Below are 7,141 nucleotides of genomic sequence, written 5' to 3'. Positions count from 1 at the left end.
ATAGACTTGTATGTTGTTGTGCGTCAAAATTTTTTTGATGCCCATAGACTTTAATGGGCGTCTGCGACATTTCGCAGGCGGCGAATTTTTGCCGAAACAAAAGGGGTCAAATTCGCTATCCCTGCTTCTATACAGTATATACAGTATATTCTGTTTTTGTGATCAATCTTTTTTAATTTCATACATAAATATTAAACATTTTGTATCATAAATACATCGTTCTTGGGATTAACTAGTGTTTTTATATCATTATGTGGAATGGGCATAAATCATGAGCATTTTTGAAGACAAGCCAGCCAGCATGTTGTTATTTTGCATATGAATTCATTTTCAGCTCTGATATTTCCCCCCCCAAAATATTAACAACCAAATGCAATTATGAATGTGGGGGAATTATCCTTAAAAAAAATCAGATGCATAGACCGTGATTTCCAGGGAGAATTTTTAAATATTCATTTTAGCAAACTTGACTTTAAAGAGACAGGCACATTAACATACAGACGACTCTGTCTGGCCCTGTGCCAAGGAAATAAAGTCATTTAAGTTGCACATTCATTTCTCAGTAAATTGATGTCTTGTTGCAACAAATCTTTAGCCAGATTAATTTTAAAACTGAGCAGTGGAAGTATCAAGTGAGGTTGTCAGCATGTGCTGTGATACAGTTCAGGATTTGTTACAACACAATAAAAAAAAAAAAAGGAAATTGCTTTTCCCTGGTGTCGGCCTAGTAGGGAAACAGAGTTCTAAGAACAACATTTTTAGTCAATCCTTTCTAGTTTTGTCAGATTTCTAGCGTGCTATTAGACACATATGTGTCATTCCCACCATCATCTAGCATATTATTGCTGTTTCAAACTGTTAGTGGAGCTGTTGACACAGAATATTGTCTGTCGACAGCACCAATTAGTTGGCGTGTCTGACTCGTGACAGCACAGTCTGCTTTTGTTTATAAAGATGGTGTGAGCAGTATCTCAGTCTCACAACCTCCAGTGGCAGACAGATGGATAGAGAGCTATGTAATCATCAACAGAAGCCTGTGATATTTTGTCCTCACATATCATCATGTGGAGAAGCTCCAACGGCCTTTTGTCTGCTTGCTGAAATGATGGTAATATTCCTCCCATCTGTCAAATTATGAAAATGAATGTGTATAAAAATACAGCCAGTATTTTGTTGAGAAAGCATAAAAGTGGTCAATGCCGATTCCTTTTAAAGTTAATCTCAGAGTCGGGCTTGGGATCTCTTATCCAGAAACCCTATATGAGAAAGCCAAATAATTCTAATTGTTAAAAATGATTTCTCTATAATAATGAACAGAACCTTGTGCTTGAACCACAATCAATATTGGTGGTAAAACAATCCTATTGGGTTTATTTAACGTTTAAATTATTTTTAGTAGACTTTTTGATCCAGAATACATTTTTAAAAAAACATTATCTGGAGACCACCTGGTTTCAAGCACTCTAGATAATAGATCCCATATGTATAATTCATTGTACTTAAACCCATTCTAACTTTTGCACAGTGCAATATATCAAAACAATGATGGGTACTGGCTTTATCCATATTTTTTCTCTGCAGTGTGGTTGGCGCAAAGCTTATTACTCTAATTGAGCTTTTATCAAGACAAAACCTTTACAGAAAGGGCAATTTTATCCCAAAGACACCTTGGATTAATTCACCAGTTTTCCCCATGACAGCAGAGGAAATGGGGATGAGTGGACTTACCAAAACAGGTAAACAAATATTAAGAAGTTTGTTGATGCATCAGCAGAAAATATAGTCAACCTTTCAGCAAGAAGAAAACAAACAGAAGCAAATAGAGGCTTGGGACAGGAATAACTTAAAAGCTGCATGGAGGCGCCTAGGCATAAGGATTTAGGCAGTTAAGACATTGGTATTGCTATTCACAGCCATAAATAGATAGAAAACATGGAATGGGAAAATAGTGCAGAAATGCAGAAAAACACAAAGCAAGCAAAAGTAAACACAGGAAGAAACACTGGTAATGAAAGGAGCAATGAAAGGAAATAATAAATGCACAATAACAAATTCAAGTAATGATGGTGTTCAAGCAGACTGAAATAGTGAAGAAAAAGCATGAAAGATAGTATGAGAACAGAGAGGAAGACTTTCACGCTTAATTGAGAAGAATAAAAAATTCCTGATTTAGAGACAGGTAGAGGACCAGTGGCCAGTGTGTGGGATGAAACATTATAATAGATAAATAGATCTAATCTGATTATTCCGCTGTCGTCAAAAAATTAGCAAAACAAAATCTATGGGTGACTTTTTTTGTTATGGCGACTTTTTGTTGCAGCAAAAGATACTACAATCTATTGACACCTTTTTCTCATTCCAAATGCATTGAAGTGACTGGATGTCTTGTGTTTCTTCTCTGCGAATTTTTTTCTTATGGCAAAATTGTTTCACAGTTTCATGATGGAAAAAATGCACAAATTTTGCCGCAAATGCAAAAATGCACTCATCGCTAATTATAAAGTTGTTTAACTGAGCCTATATAGCATCCCTATTGTAATGGAAGGGTTCCATATGCACTTTCAATGGCAGGACAGTGCATTAAAAGAGTTTTCTGTAAAGGCAGGGTAAGTGCACAAAATGCATCAGGCCAGGGCGGGCTTACCTGGGATTCGCTGGGTATATAAGCAGGTATGAGCTAGACAATCACATTGCGGCTTTACCCATATGAAAGTTTAGAAAGCTAATTCTAAGCCACATGACAACATATTATTGATATAGGTTTGATGGGGATTTTATGGTGGTGCAGTTTAGTAGCATGTGCTTGATGAATTGATGACACAATGTTTGCAGTTTTCTTTACTTTTAGGTGAGAGAGTGTCACATCCTGTAATATGGGGGTCCCATGCTGGCTTTATTGCTGCATCTAAAGAGTTTCCTGGTCTACTTGAGTATATTGCATCTCTACATTCCTTCTCCTGTAAAAGAAGGAGAAAATATAGCCCTGCTCTTTCTAATTCATGAAATTCTTTTCTGTTTAGCTTTGCAGGGTAACGTGTATCTCAGCTCTAATCTATTAATTGAATAATTGAATAAACTTGTTTCCCTAACAGTGAGAACATATTGTTTGCACACAGTGTCATCCAAAGCCCTCCAGCTATCAAACGATTGCCAGATATGTTTATTAAACCCCCTGTGCTTGGAATGAACACAGAAAACTGTCATCTGGAGCAAGAGGAAAGTGCCTATCGCAGCTGGAGATCTCGCTGTTATGAATAAAGGAAGAGTTTTGTGGTACAGTTGTGAGATGTAAAGAGAAAGGCTTCCCTATTGTGCAAATGTGTCGGAACCCTCAGGCAAGAGAAATATTAAATTGTTTCTGGTAGTACAATGTAATTACTGAGTTAGATAAGGAATAATATCTGGTCTATGTTTAGATAAAGAGAGATATCAAACTCACTGGCTGGCCTTACACTGCTGGGAACTAAAATTCCCAGCATTCTTAGCTGGATACAGTAGTTCCCAACAACTTCTTTTTATTAGCTGGATGTAGAATATTTTGATTACAGTGCAATACAGCAACTTTAGATATAATAGCAGCTCAAGGCAATTGTATAATAAATAGTGCGCTACTGATGATACTGGAACTTCTTTCTAGGATTCTACGATGGGAATTCTCAAATGAAATGAAAGGGGTGATTCACCCTTAAGTTAACATACATGTAGTATGTTATAGAATGGCTAATTCTAAGCAACTTTTCAACCAGGTCCAGACTGAGAATTAAAATAGGCCCTGGCTTTTCATGTACACAGAGGCCCAATCAACCCACAGAGAGGCCCAAACAGTCCCCACCAGCCCACTAAATACTGACTTTCTATGGGACCATATAGCAGCCCCTCTGGCATTTGCCAGAACGCACAGATTGCCAGTCCGGGCCTGTTTTCAACTGACCTTAATTTTTTATTATGTATAGTTTTTGAATTATTTGCTTTCAGACTGTTTCAAGCTTTCAAATGGGTTAACTGACCCAATTAAACAACACATGCTCTTTAAGGCTAGACATTTAGGGGCACATTTACTTTTCTTTTCTTTTCAAATTCTTTTTATTGAGTTTGCAATAAAATATGAATAATTTACATAGCTTTTTGATAATCACAAGCGTATGGCTATGCAGAAACATGTATACGTAATTCAAAAAGAATTAGTACAATATCAACCATACACATTGGAACAAAAAAAGTTAAAACAAATACAAATAAATAAATATAAATAGACCTGTACTTTCCATATAGCTCAAGCTTTACAAAATAAAATTAAAGACTCATTCAAGAAGATTTCAATAAGATAAACAATGCATTTTAGTGAAAGGGCTTAGTCTTTAAATAAAATAACTAGTTTTCTTCATCTTTCCCCATAAGTTTGTGAATGAATTTTCTTTTAGCATCATCAAGAGTTGCAATATAAAAAGACCATCTACGTTCAATCCTATTCCTCTGAGATAATTCATCAACTCTGTATCTAATGACCTCTTGGATACATAAATTGTATAAATATGAAAATACATCTTTCAACTGTGGGGAATCGTCTCTAATCCAGCATAAGAAAATAGATTTCCGGGAAGCTGCCAGGACTAACCAGCAATAGTCAAATATTTTGGTTGAAAAATTTGTTAATGAAATTTTATTTGCCACCAGAAAAGAGTCCTTCAGACCCAATAAAGCAAAATGGGGATTTAATACAATATCTGACTTAATAGACTTTTTAATAAAGCAGGTAACATACTCCCAAAACTGTTTAATAAATGGGCACGACCAAATATAATGAAAAAAATCAACATTTTGCTCTCTACACTTAGGACAATAGGAAACCTTCTGAGAGTCCATAGAATTCTGGAATAATATTCCATATCCAAGATGAGTAAATCGATAATGTTGATCTCTCCAACCCTCAGAATTTACATATTTCCTGAAATTTTGGAAGGATCTCAAAAGGTCTTTAGATGTTACACTAGTTTCCAAAAAGGAAGTCCATTAAGCTGATGAATTGACAAATGGATCTTTAACCTTGGAAAGTTTACTAAGTAAATGCGATGATATCAAAGGAATACTATTAAGACTAGGGTCATCCGATAATTGCAATATTGAATCGTAGAACTGATTATTTCTCAATGGCGACCTACTTCTGCTTCCAATTAATGAAAACCCTTGTCTAATTTGTGAATAGATTAGTCTGTCTCTTTCTGAAAGGTTATATAACCTTTTAACTATTTCCCAAGAAAAAGGATTACCTGTATCTGGATCTACAATATGTCTAATTTGGGATATACCAAGTTTTCTCCATTTATAAGAAAACTGATTACTTTGTTTTTTAGGAAAGCCTTTTAAAAAAAAGGGGGAAAGAAAAGGCGAAATTGTATAGTTTAAGTTATTCTGTTTACACAAAATCTTCCATGTAATAACCGTATCTCTATAGAGGGCACATTTACTAAGCTCGAGTGAAGGACTCGAAGTAAAAAAAAAAAAAACTTCAAATTTCAAAGTATTTTTTTGGGTACTTTGACCATCGAATAGGCTACTACGTCCTTCGTCTACGACTTTGATTTGAACGATTCGAACTAAATATCGTTTGACTATTCGACCCTTCAATAGTCAACGTACTGTCTCTTTAAAAAAAACTTCGACTACATACTACGGTACTTTAAACCTACCGAGGTACAATGTTAGCCTATGGGGACCTTCCCCTATTACTTTTCTAAGGTTTTTTTTGATCGAAGGAAAATCCTTTGATCGATGGATTAAAATCCTTCGAATCGTTCGATTCAAAGGATTTCATAGTTTGATCAAACGATTTTTCCTTCGATTGTTCAATCGTAGGATTTGCGGTGAATCCTTTGACTTCGATATTCAAAGTCGAAGGATTTTACTTCGAGGGTCGAATTAGAGGGTTTATTAACCCCCGATATTCGACCCTTAGTAAATGTGCCCCGTATTGTCATTGCTACTTTTTATTACTCATTTTTTTATTCAGGCTCTCTCCTATTCATATCCTAGTCTCTTATTCAAATCAATGCATGGTTTCTATTGTAATTTGGACCCTAGCAACCAGATTAGTAAAATTGTTGCTGAATAAAAATTTAAATAACTCAGAAACCACAAATAATAAAAAATGAAAACCTATTGCAAATTGTCTCAGAATATTACTCTCTATGTCCTACGAAAAAGTAAATTTAAAGGTCAAAAATCTTTTAACATGACGCATTAGAAGATTTAGGAGGTTACTAATAAACAACACTAAGGGGCCGATTCATCAAGAGTCGAATATCGAGGGTTAATTAACCCTCGATATTCGACTGGGAACTAAAATCGTTCGACTTCGAATATCGAAGTCGAACGATTTTGCGCAAATCCTGCGATCGATCGATCGAAGGATTTTTCGTTCGATTCGAAGGATTTTAATCCAACGATCGAAGGAAAATCCTTCGATCAAAAAATCACAGGCAAGCCTATGGGGACCTTCCCCATAGGCTAAAATTGACTTCGGTAGGTTTTATCTACCGAAGTAGGTGGTCGAAGTATTTTTTAAAGAGACAGTACTTCGATTATCGAATGGTCGAATAGTCGAACGATTTTTACTTCGAATCGTTCGAATCGTTCGAATTCGATCGAATTTAACCAATTCGATGGTCGAAGTACCCAAAAAATACTTCGAAATTCGAAGTTTTTTACATTCGAATTCTTCACTCGAATTTTGTAAATCTGCCCCTAAATTTGCCCAGAAGCAGAGATACAAAGCAACCAATCAGTAAGCAGACTTTACCAGTCACCTGTCTAAAAGCAAACATCTTATTGGTTGCAATGGGTTACTGCTCCTGGGTAAATGTAGTGCCTTTAATTACATGGGGGTTAGTTCTCAATAATAACTTTACTTTACTTCAATGTAGCAGGGCATTTTTAGTTACTTAATAACATGTCATGGGCACATCACACTATTGTAGTGGGTCTGTAGAATTGCATCATGGGTTCTGTCTAAATGAACTTGGATACATTCAACATTTATTTCTATAGCTCCACATACAAATTAAATGCAACGTTTCCAAAAGACGTGGCTAGTATATTTTACCCTTATGCAATGTGAACCAATTTGCCCTAATTTCTCAAGAGA

The 7,141-nt window shown here is 35.6% G+C and overlaps 1 long non-coding RNA gene across 1 annotated transcript; it reads left to right on the top strand.

Moving 5' to 3' along the window:
• Positions 1–965: 965 nt before the first annotated feature.
• Positions 966–3,750, top strand: LOC121393552. The gene is made up of 3 exons (XR_005961151.1): positions 966–1,108; positions 1,582–1,736; positions 3,093–3,750. It is a non-coding gene; the product is annotated as an uncharacterized LOC121393552 (long non-coding RNA).
• The last annotated feature ends 3,391 nt before the right edge of the window (positions 3,751–7,141 follow it).

Source organism: Xenopus laevis, chromosome 5L, assembly GCF_017654675.1.
Source record: "Xenopus laevis strain J_2021 chromosome 5L, Xenopus_laevis_v10.1, whole genome shotgun sequence".
In the NCBI taxonomy this organism is placed as follows: Eukaryota; Metazoa; Chordata; class Amphibia; order Anura; family Pipidae; genus Xenopus; species Xenopus laevis.
Note: the sequence above shows the minus strand (reverse complement) of the source record. Positions and strands in the feature narration are given on the sequence as shown.